Below are 11,744 nucleotides of genomic sequence, written 5' to 3'. Positions count from 1 at the left end.
AACTTTTTATGAAGCCATCTGATTCTCCATTAAGATTTTTCATTTCTTACCCAGTTTGGAATTACGATATGAAATTTATCAGAGACCTGTGCTTGCCAAAAGGTCCTTCACATAGATCTTCTTGAAGATAGAGCACTGTTGCAAAGTGTTAGAGCACAACAGTAACTATCTATAAATCATATAAAGACTTAAAAGGTCATGGTGAAACATTTGATCACAATGTAAATGACAAAAGAAACCATTATTGCTGTTACATGCAACATTTAAAAATAACTAGAATTATGACTGATACAATTTTACCAGGACATACTAGATTTTTAGGAATTCCATGTAATTTAACATACTAATCCATCATTTCTCTCTCAGATGGCTCAAGAGCCTTCAAAAGCAGCTCAAAGTTAGCTGGAGATCAAAAGAACTGTTAGAATTGGCCAAACAAAACTTATTCACTGAACCAAAGTATAGAAATTTCAAAGAAAAATACAGATCACAGACACAGGCAAAGGAACTCACAAGCTGTTCACAATCAAAAGCAGCATTCCAAGAAAACTATGGAAAAAGAAACCAAATCCAGGTTTGCCCTAACCCACTTCCAACAAAACCCACCTTAGAAAATCCTGGTCATGCACAACTCTTTCCTCAGTGTTCCCTTTGCACAAATGTTCATCACCTTCTGTATCCATCTTATGTTGCCCCTTATTTTTGTCCCCATTCAGACACAACCAGCTCTACTACAAAGTGACTTTCTTTTCTCTTTGTACCGTCAACCTGTTTCCTAGCTGCTCACTTTCCTTATTACGTAGCTTCATAAATGCTTGAACAGATGGAACTTCTTTTGTTTTCCTCTTCCTGTGACAAAAGAACTCTAGCTGAAAGATACTATAGTCATTTAGGCTCCCATTCAAAGACCACCATTCCTCATTTTTCAAGAATGTATCCATACATTGGCCAGACAAAATTACACTAGAATTTCATTCTTTTCTTAGTCTTAGGTCTACAACTATAGGTTGACCAGTCTGCCAGGATTCTGCCCACTGGCTACCACATGGAACTGAAGAAGAAGCACTTCTTATGCTTGAACCACAGAACACTCACACACGGACTAAAAACAAAACGAAATCCTAAACACCAACGGAGGCCTCAAACCAAAGGAACCAGAAACCAAACAGAAACCAAAAACCAAACAGCACAAGACTCAAATCATCTTCCAAGTCTCAACTTAGCCTGTGACCTCTGTCCAAGGGGTGCACCTTCCAAATGAGATTTCCTGGAATGAAAAGTCACCCAAATGGGAACCAAGGTTCCTCCAAATGTACAGGGTTAAAAGGACCTCAGACTGCATGCCAGGGGAGTTACCACATGCTTGCTGAGGCGCTGCAACCTCCCAAATACTATTTTGCTGTTTCCCCAAAATAATCCCTGGGAGTAGGACATTCAGGGCAGCCCAGGCAGGAGGAAGAGAGGAACGTCCTCAAGGCAAAGACGGCCTCGGCAGCTGCCAGGGTGGTCCCTCTTCCACCAACTATTCCTGCCCCAGAGTTCTAACTGCTGGGATGACTGGGGCACAGCCTTTCCAGGCAAGGGTCTCAGGTGGTCTGCCCTCTAAAGGAATTCTCCAACCCTACACTCTCTCAAAAGAGGCTGGCGTGGAGAAAATCTCAGTGTCCCATCAAGTCAGGGGACCCACAGTGGTCATCCCCAAGTCAGCCCCACATTGGGTAGTAAATTTGATGTCGAAAACTCGACCACTGTGCACCAGTGCCAAATCGAATCTGAGAGAGAGTGGTTTGGAGGAAGAAGAAAAGAATAGCTTTACTGCTTTGGCAGCCAAAGGGGGACACAGAAAACTCGTGCCCTCAAAAACCATGTGTCCCGATGCGGGAGGATCTGGTGAGGAGTTTTACAGCAACGGTTTAAGGACACAGTTGCTCCTAAGGATTAGTGTGTGTACAGGGCCTTAACTCCCTTTAATCTGGCCTCAGATGGTCTCTTGATGAGCTTCTCTGAAATAAAGAAGACTAAAATCTTCTATTTTGTGGGGGTTTTAAGTTGGTAAAGAGCCCAAAGATACTCTTACCTGTATCCCTTGCGGCAAAACCAGGATCCTGCCCCAAGGCTGCACTGTTTCTTGATGGTTCCTCCATTGTCTCTGCATCCCCTCTCTTCCCTGATTAGCAACTTGGAATCTGCCCTTTGGAACTGAGGGAAGGTCCTAGAGTCTCTAGCCTAAATAAGGCCCTGACATTATACCTAACTCAGACCCTGACACTCTCCCTAACCTAGGCCCTGACACTACTCCTAACTCAGTCCCTGACACTGTACCTAACAAAGGCTCTGATGCTAATCCTAAGTCAGGCCCTGCCACTGTGTCTAACTAAGGCCCTGCTGCCATCAATATCTAAAGTCCTGACATTATCCTGAGATAATATCCTCACCCATGTCTTACGAAGGTCCTGAAACTGTCCCAAAGTAAGCCCTTACACTGGCCCTAAATGAGGCCCTGAGGCTGTCCCTAAAAGAGGCCCTGAGCGTGGCTTTAATGAAGACCCTAATGCTGATCCTACAGAGGCCTTTATACTACTCCTATGTCCCTGACACTGTTCCTCACACTCAGGCCCTAAAGATAGGCCTCACTTAGGCCCTGTTGCCATACCTCAGTTAGGCTCTGACACTGTCCCTATATCAAGCTCTGACACTGTTCTTGATACAAGAACTGACAATGGTCCTAATTAAAGCCCTGACACTGGTCCTAACTAAGGCCCTAATGCTCTCAATAACTAATGTCTTCACACTATCCCTAGCTCATTTCCTGACACTACTGCTGGCCTGGAAGCTGACTCTGTCCCGAGCTAATTTCCTGCCTCTTACCCTCACTGATGACCTAATAATGCTTTCCCTAATTAAGGCCCAGACTAGTCCTAACTAAAGCCCTGAAACTGTTTCTGACTAAGGCCCGGAATCTTCACTAATATAGGCCCTGCTACCGGCAATAACTAAGATCTGGACACTACCCTGAGCTAATACCCTGAGCCATTTCTAACCAAGGTCCTGACACTGTCCCTAACAAAGCCCTGTTGTTCTCCCTAAGTCAGGCACTGGCACTGTCCCTACATGCAGCCATGATACTGGTTCTAAATAAGGCCCTGATACTCTCAGTGACTAAGGTCTTGACACTATCACTAAGTCATTTCCTGACACGATCCATAAACTTTGCCCTAAACCTGTCCCTAGCAAATGTGCTGCCTCTTCTGCTAACTGAAGACCTTATGCTGTATCTAACTCAGGCGCTCAATTTAGTCCCAAGGCCGTGACACTAACCCTTATTGAGGCCTACAAGCTCTTCCTAAATCCGGCCCAGAACCGTCCCTAACTAATGCCCTAACACTATTCCTAACTCAGGCCCTGACACGGTATCTAACAGAGGCCCAGATGCTAGTCCTAACACAGGCCCTGACACTCTGTCTAACAAAGGCCCTGCTGCCGTCAATATCTAAAGTCCTTACATTATCCTGAGCTAATATTCTCACCCGTGTCTTACCAAGGTCCTGAAACTGTCCCTAAGTAAGCCCTGATGCTGTCCCTAAGTGAGATCCTGAGGCTGACCCTAACAGAGGCCCTGATAATGGCTTAGCAATGCCCATGAGGCTGATCCTACTAAGGCCCTTATGCTGCTCCTAAGTCAGGCCCTGTTTCTATTCCTAACAAAGGCCCTGACACTAGGCCTCATTCATGCCCTGTTGCTCTTCCTAAGTCAGGCTCTGACGCGGTCCATACCTGAAGCCTTGACACTGGTCCTAAATTAGGCCCTGATGCTCTAAGTAACTAAGGTCTTGGCACTATCCCTAGGTCATGTCCTGACATTATCCCTAGACCTTAACCTAACCTTGCCTTTAACTAAAGTCAAGTCTCTTATGCTAACTAAAGCCCTGATGCTGTCCCTAAATAAGGCCCTGAAATTAGTCCCGAGGCCGTGACGACGTCCCTAACTGAGGCCTGGAGGCTCGTCCTAACTCAGACCCTGACACAACACCTAACTTAGTCCCTGACACAGAACCTAACAAAGGCTCTGATGCTCATCCTACGTCAGGCCCTCACACTGTCTCTAAGGCCCTGTGGCCATCAATATCTAAAGTCCTCACATTATCCTGAGGTAATATCCTGACCCATGTCTTACCAAGGTCCTGAAACTGTCCCAAAGTAAGCCCTGATGCTGTCCCTAAGTGAGACCCACAGGATGTCCCTAAGAGAGGCCCTGAGAATGTCTTTTACGAAGACCCTAAGGCTGATCTTACAGAGGTCCTTATACTACTCCTACGTCATACCCTGACACTGTCCCTCACTCAGGCCCTAAAGATAGGCCTCACTTAGGCCCTGTTGCTGTACCTTTGTTAGGCTCTGACGCTATCCCTACATCAAGCCCTCACACTGGTCCTGATTAAGCGCCTGACACTGGTCCTAACTAAGTCCCTGATGCTCTCAATAACTAAGGTCTTCACGCTATCCCTAGCTCATTTCCTGACACTATCCCTGCCTTGGAAGCTGACTCTGTCCCGAGCTAATTTCCTGCCAATTGTCCTCATTGAAGCCCTGATGCTCTCCGTTACTAATGCCCAGATTAGTTCTAACTAAGGCCCTGACACTGTCTCTAACTAAAGCCCGGAATCTGTCCCTCACTAAAGCCCTAACACTATTCCTCACTCAGGCACTGACACAGTACATAACATAGGCCTAGATGCTAGTCCTAATGCAGGCCCTGACAATGTGTCTAACTAAGGCCCTGCTGCCATCAATATCTAATGTCCTGACACAATCCAGAGCTCATTTACTGACCCACCTCTTACCAAGTTCCTGAAACTGTCCCTATGTAAGCCCTGAGGCTGTCCCTAAGTGAGACCCTGATAATGGCTTTAGCAAAGCCCCCAAGGCTGATCCTAATGAGGCCCTTATGCTGCTCCTAAGTCACGTCCTGATACTATCCCTAGCTAAGGCCCTGACACTAGGCCTCACTCAAGCCCTGTCGCTCTTCCTGAGTCCGGATCTGACACTGTCCCTACCTGAAGTCCCCACACTGGTCCTAAATTAGGCCCTGATGCTCTAAGTAACTGAAGTCTTGCCACTATTCCTAGGTCATGTCCTCACACTATCCCTAGACTTTAACCTAACCTTGCCTTTAACTAATGTCGAGCATCTTATGCTAACTAAATCCCTGATGTTGTCCCTAACTAAGGCCCTGAAATTAGTCCCGAGGACATGACGCTGCCCGAAACTGAGACCTGGAGGATCTACCTAACTCAGACCCTGACACACCACCTAACTCAGTCCCTGACACTGTACCTAACAAAGGCTCTGACGGTAGTCCTAAGTCAGGCCCTGAAACTGTCTCTAAGGCCCTGCGGCTGTCAATATCTAAAGTCCTGACATTATCCTGAGGTAATATCCTGACCCATGTCTTACCAAGGTCCTGAAACTCTCCCAAAGTAAGCCCTGACGTGGTTCCAAAGTGAGGACCTGACACTGTCCCTAACAGAGGCCCTGAGAATGCCTTTTATGAAGACCCTAAGGCTGATCTTACAGAGGCCCTTATACTACACCTACGTCATGCCGGGACACTGTCCCTCACTCAGGCCCTAAAGATAGGCCTCAGTTAGACCCTATTGCCCTACCTTAGTTAGGCTCTGAAGCTGTCTGTACATCAAGCCCTGACAATTCTCCTGATTAAGCCCCTGACAGTGTTCCTAACTAAGGCCCTGATGCTCTCAATAACTAATGTCTTCATGCTATCCCTAGCTCATCTCCTGACACTAACCCTGGCCTGGAAGCTGACTCTGTCCCGAGCTAATTTCCTGCCTCTTATCCTCACTGAAACCCTAATGCTCTCCCTAACTAAGGCTCACACTAGTCCTATCTAAGGCCCTGACACTGTCTCTAACTAAGGCTCAGAATCTGTCCCTAATATAGGCCCTGCTGCCAGCCATAACTAAAATCCAAACACTATCCTGGGTTAAGAATCTGACCCATTTCTAACCAAGGTCCTGACACTGTCCCAAAGAAAGCCCTGTCTCTGTCCCTAAGGGAAGGCCCGAGGCTGTGCCTAACTCAGGCCCTGAAGCTATGCCTACCTGAGGCCTTGACGCTGTGAGCACCTCAGGCCCTGATCATGTCTTTAACTAAGACCCTGTCGATGACCCAACAAAGGCCCTCATGCAGCTCCTCCATCATGCCCTGACAGTGTCCCCAGCTAAGGGCCTGACGCTAGGCCTCACTCAGGCCCCGTGGCTCTCCCGAAGTCAGGCTCTGACGCTGTCCCTACCTGAAGCCCTGACACTGGTTCTAATTAAGGGCCTGATACTCCCAGTGACTAAGGTCTTGACACTACCCCTAGGTCACTTCCTGACACGATCCCTCAACTTCACCCTAAGCCTGTCCCTTGAAACTGTCCGGCCTCTTATGCTAACTGAAGCCCTTATGCTGTGCCTAACTCAGGCCCAGAATTTAGTCCCAAGGCCTTGACACTGTCCCAAACTGAGGCCTAGATGCTCGTCCTAAATCCAGCCCAGAACTGTCCCTCACTAAAGCCCTAACAATATTCCTAACTCAGGCCCTGACACGGTACCTAACAGAGGCCCAGATAGATGCTAGTCCTAACGCAGGCCCGGACACTGTGTCTAAATAAGGCCCTGTTGTCGTCAATATCTAAAGTCCTGACATTATCCTGAGCTAATATCCTGACAAATGTCTTACCAAGGTCCTGAAACTGTCCCAAAGTAAGCCCTGACGCTGTCCCGAAGTGAGGCCCTGAGGCTGTCCCTATCAGAGGCCCTGAGAATGTCTTTAACCAAGACCCGAATGCTGATCCTACAGAGGCCCTTATACTACTCCTAAGTCATGCCCTGACACTGTCCGTCACCCCGGCCCTAAAGAGAAGCCTCGCCTAGGCCCTGTTGCCGTACCTCAGTTAGGCTCTGACGCTGTCCCTACATCAAGCCCTCACACTGGTCCTGATTAAGGCCCTGACACTGGTCCTAACTAAGGCCCTGATGCTCTCAATAACGAAGGTCTTCACGCCACCCCTAGCTCATTTCCTGACACTATCCCTGGCCTGGAAGCTGACTCTGTCCCGAGCTAATGTCCTGCTTCTTATCTTCAAAGAAGCCCTAATGCTCTCCCTAACTAAGGCCCAGACTAGTCCTAACTAGGGCCCTGGCACTGTCCCTAACTAAGGCCCTGAATCTGTCCCTAATATAGGCCCTGCTGCCAGCAATAACTAAGATCCGGTCACTATCCTGAGTTAATATCCTGACCCATTTCTAACCAAGGGCCTGACACTGTCCCTAAGAAAGCCCTGTTGCTATCCCTCAGTGAAGGCCTGAGGCTGTGCCTTACCCAGGCCCTGAAGCTATGCCTGCCTGAGGCCTTGACGTTATGACTACCTTAGGCCCTGATCATGTCTTTAACTAAGACCCTATTGCTGACCCAACAAAGGCCCTGAGGCAGCTCCTACAGCATGCCCTGACAGTGTCCCCAGCTAAGGGCCTGACGCCAGGCCTCACTCAGGCCCTGTGGCTCTCTGTAAGTCAGGCACTGGAGCTGTCCCTACCTGCAGCCATGATACTAGTTCTAAACAAGGCCCTGATACTCTCAGTGACTAAGGCCTTGACACTATCCCTAGGTCAATTCCTGACACGATCCGTAAACATTACCCTAAAGCTTGCCCTAGCAAATGTCCTGCCTCTCATGCTAATTGAAGGCCTTACTCTGTGCCTAACACAGACACTGAATTTAGGCCCAAGGCCATAACCCTGTCCCTAACTGAGGCCTAGATGCTCGTCCTAAATCCGGCCCAGGACTCTCCCTCACTAAAGCCCTAACACTATTCCTAACTCAGGCCCAGACACGGTACCTAACAGTGACCCGGATGCTAGTCCTAACGCAGGCCCTGACACTGTCTCTAACTCAGGCCCTGTTGCCGTCCATATCTAATGTCCTGACAGTATCCTGAGCTCATTTCCTCACCTATCTCTTACCAAGGTCCTGAAACCCTCCCAAAGTAAGCCCGGACGCTGTCCCGCATGGCAATTCAGGGCCTTACCTTGAGGCAAGTTCTCACGCTGAGTGTCCCATTAGTGACACAGCATGGTAGGATGCTGAATTTCTCGAGTAGAGGGACTTCAGGTACGAGGTCCTCAAAGAACTGTAAGCAGACTGTTTTCCCATGGCAATTCATACGATGGCCAGGACCAAGAATTCCATGGCACGTCGGACTGACCAGAAATGTGCTGCTCAGGCTGTTTGAGGGCTCTGCAAATGTAGCTCTCCTTAACGAACATGCAGTGTGTGGCCCATCACTCCACAAACACAGAGGGCCTCTGATGGACCGACCTACGGGCTTCGATGTTGCTCAGGAGGCCCATAGGGGTCTGCAGGTGCTCAGTGATCCTGAAGCAAATGATGCACACCCGAGGGGCCTAAGGAGTCCTGAAAAGGGTGTTTCCTTTAAACTACAGCAGAACAGCGACTAAGACCTCATGGAAACAGCTTCACGCCTCCCTTTCTGTACGGATGCTCAGGGCCTGCCCTCGACGCAGGTACTCACGTTGAGTTTCCCTTTAGCTCAAGAGCCTGGTAGGCTGAGCTCCACACTGGCCACGGAAACACCTGGTTTAGATGGAGGAAACACACTTTTTTCCCCAGAGCCAGGCCTACAGTGGCTAGAGGCCTGTCAACAGCAGTGAATTTCAGGTAGCTTCAAGGCAGCATGCATGGAGCTTTCAAAATGGGAATGCAAGGCTGGTTCCATTAGGCATCCATTTCCATGGGCACACGCAGCATACATCCCTGTGGTTTCTAACAAGTCAAAAGAGACACACGTTAATTACCCAGTTTTTCCTTCCCTGAATCAACTCCTCGAAGCAGGGTGTTCTGCATCTAGCAAACTGCCTCAACCAAGGTATGCCCTAGCTAGGCCTTGGGCCTGAGGCCCTTCAAAAGCCTGCAGCGTTACACGACGAACAGGGCATCAGTGGCGGTTGGAACGCAAGCCAACTTTCTCCCGGAGGCAGGGTGACTTCAGGCAGGAGGTCCGAGATGGAATGCGAAGCCGAGAGTTTTGCTCAGTGCAGCTCCGACTAGGGCAATGAATGAGACTTCCCCGGCATGTTGGACGTGCTAGAACGGTGTTCGTGAACCTGTGGGAGTATCTGGTAAAGCAAGCTCTCCCAAAAAACAGGGCACTGTGTTGACCAACACGCGGCATACACAGAGTGACTCCGAAGGGCTACGGGCCTGGATGTTGCTTAGCAACTAGGACCCTATCACTGATCCAATAAAGGCCCTGATCCTGCTCCGACATCGTGCCATGACAGTGTCCCCAGCTAAGGGCCTGACGCTAGGCCTCACTCAGACCCTGTTGCTCTAACTAAGTCAGGCACTGATGCTGTCCCTACCTGAAGCCGTTATACTGGTTCTAATTAAGGCCCTGATACTCTCAGTGACTAAGGTCTTGACACTACCCCTAGGTCATTTCCTGACACGATCCCTATACTTTACCCTAAGCCTGTCCCAAGCTAATGTCCTGCCTCTTATGCTAACTGAAGACCTTATGCTGTGTCTAACTCAGGCCCTGAATTTGGTCCCAAGTCCGTGACACTGTCCCTAACGAGGCCTAGATGGTCTTCCTAAATCAGGCCCAGAACTGTCCCTAACTAATGCCCTAACACTATTCCTAACTCTCAGGCCCTGACACGGTACCTAACAGAGGCCCAGATGCTAGCCCTAAGGCAGGCTCTCACACTGTGTCTAACTAAGGCCCTGCTACTATCAATATCTAAAGTCCTGACATTATCCTTAGCTAATATCCTCACCCATGTCTCACGAAGGTCCTGACACTCTCCCAAAGCAAGCCTTGATGCTATCCCTAAATGACACCGAGGCTGTCCCTAAAAGAGGTCCTGAGCAGGTCTTTAACGAAGACCCTAATGCTGATCCTACAGAGGCCCTTATCCTGCTCCTAGGGCCTACATCATGCCCTGACACTGTCCCTCACTCAGGCCCTATTATAGGCCTCACTTAGGCCCTGTTGCGGGACCTTAGTTAGGCTCTGACGCTGTCCTCACATCAAGCCCTGACACTGATACTCACTAAGGCCCTGATGCTCTCAATGACTAAGGACTTCATACTATCCCTAGCTCATCTCCTGACACTATCCCTGGCCTGGAAGCTGACTCTGTCCCGACCTAATGTCCTGCCTCTTATCGTCACTGATGCCCTCATGCTCTCCCTAACTAAGGCTCACACTAGTCCGAACTAAGAACCTGACACTATCTCTAACTGGGGCACAGAATGTGTCCCTAATATAGGCCCTGCTGCCGGCCATAACTAAAATCCGGACACTATCCAGACATAATATCCTGACCCGTTTCTAACCAAGGTCCTGACACTGTCCCTAAGCAAGGCCTGTCTCTGTCCCTAAGTGAAGGCACGAGGCTGTGCCTAACTCACGCCCTGAAGCTATGCCTACCTGAGGCCTTGACGCTTTGACTACCTCAGGCCCTGATCATGTCTTTAACTAAGACCCTATCGCTGACCCAACAAAGGCCCTCATGCAGCTCTTCCATCATGCCCTGACAGTGTCCCCAGCTAAGGGCCTGACGCTAGGCCTCACTCAGGCCCCGTGGCTCTCCCGAAGTCAGGCTCTGACGCTGTCCCTACCTGAAGCCCTGACACTGGTTCTAATTAAGGGCCTGATACTCCCAGTGACTAAGGTCTTGACACTACCCCTAGGTCACTTCCTGACACGATCCCTCAACTTCACCCTAAGCCTGTCCCTTGAAACTGTCCGGCCTCTTATGCTAACTGAAGCCCTTATGCTGTGCCTAACTCAGGCCCAGAATTTAGTCCCAAGGCCTTGACACTGTCCCAAACTGAGGCCTAGATGCTCGTCCTAAATCCAGCCCAGAACTGTCCCTCACTAAAGCCCTAACAATATTCCTAACTCAGGCCCTGACACGGTACCTAACAGAGGCCCAGATAGATGCTAGTCCTAACGCAGGCCCGGACACTGTGTCTAAATAAGGCCCTGTTGTCGTCAATATCTAAAGTCCTGACATTATCCTGAGCTAATATCCTGACAAATGTCTTACCAAGGTCCTGAAACTGTCCCAAAGTAAGCCCTGACGCTGTCCCGAAGTGAGGCCCTGAGGCTGTCCCTATCAGAGGCCCTGAGAATGTCTTTAACCAAGACCCGAATGCTGATCCTACAGAGGCCCTTATACTACTCCTAAGTCATGCCCTGACACTGTCCGTCCCCCCGGCCCTAAAGAGAAGCCTCGCCTAGGCCCTGTTGCCGTACCTCAGTTAGGCTCTGACGCTGTCCCTACATCAAGCCCTCACACTGGTCCTGATTAAGGCCCTGACACTGGTCCTAACTAAGGCCCTGATGCTCTCAATAACGAAGGTCTTCACGCCACCCCTAGCTCATTTCCTGACACTATCCCTGGCCTGGAAGCTGACTCTGTCCCGAGCTAATGTCCTGCCTCTTATCCTCACAGAGGCCCTAATGCTCTCCCTACCTAAGGCCCAGACTAGTCCTAACTAGGGCCCTGGCACTGTCCCTAACTAAGGCCCGGAATCTGTCCCTAATATAGGCCCTTCTGCCAGCAATAACGAAGATCCAGTCACTATCCTGACCCATTTCTAACCAAGGGCCTGACACTGTCCCTAAGAAAGCCCTGTCGCTGTCCCTCAGT

This window comes from Lipotes vexillifer, unplaced genomic scaffold (assembly GCF_000442215.2).
Source record: "Lipotes vexillifer unplaced genomic scaffold, Lipotes_vexillifer_v1.1 scaffold1036, whole genome shotgun sequence".
Lineage (NCBI taxonomy): Eukaryota > Metazoa > Chordata > Mammalia > Artiodactyla > Lipotidae > Lipotes > Lipotes vexillifer.
Note: the sequence above shows the minus strand (reverse complement) of the source record.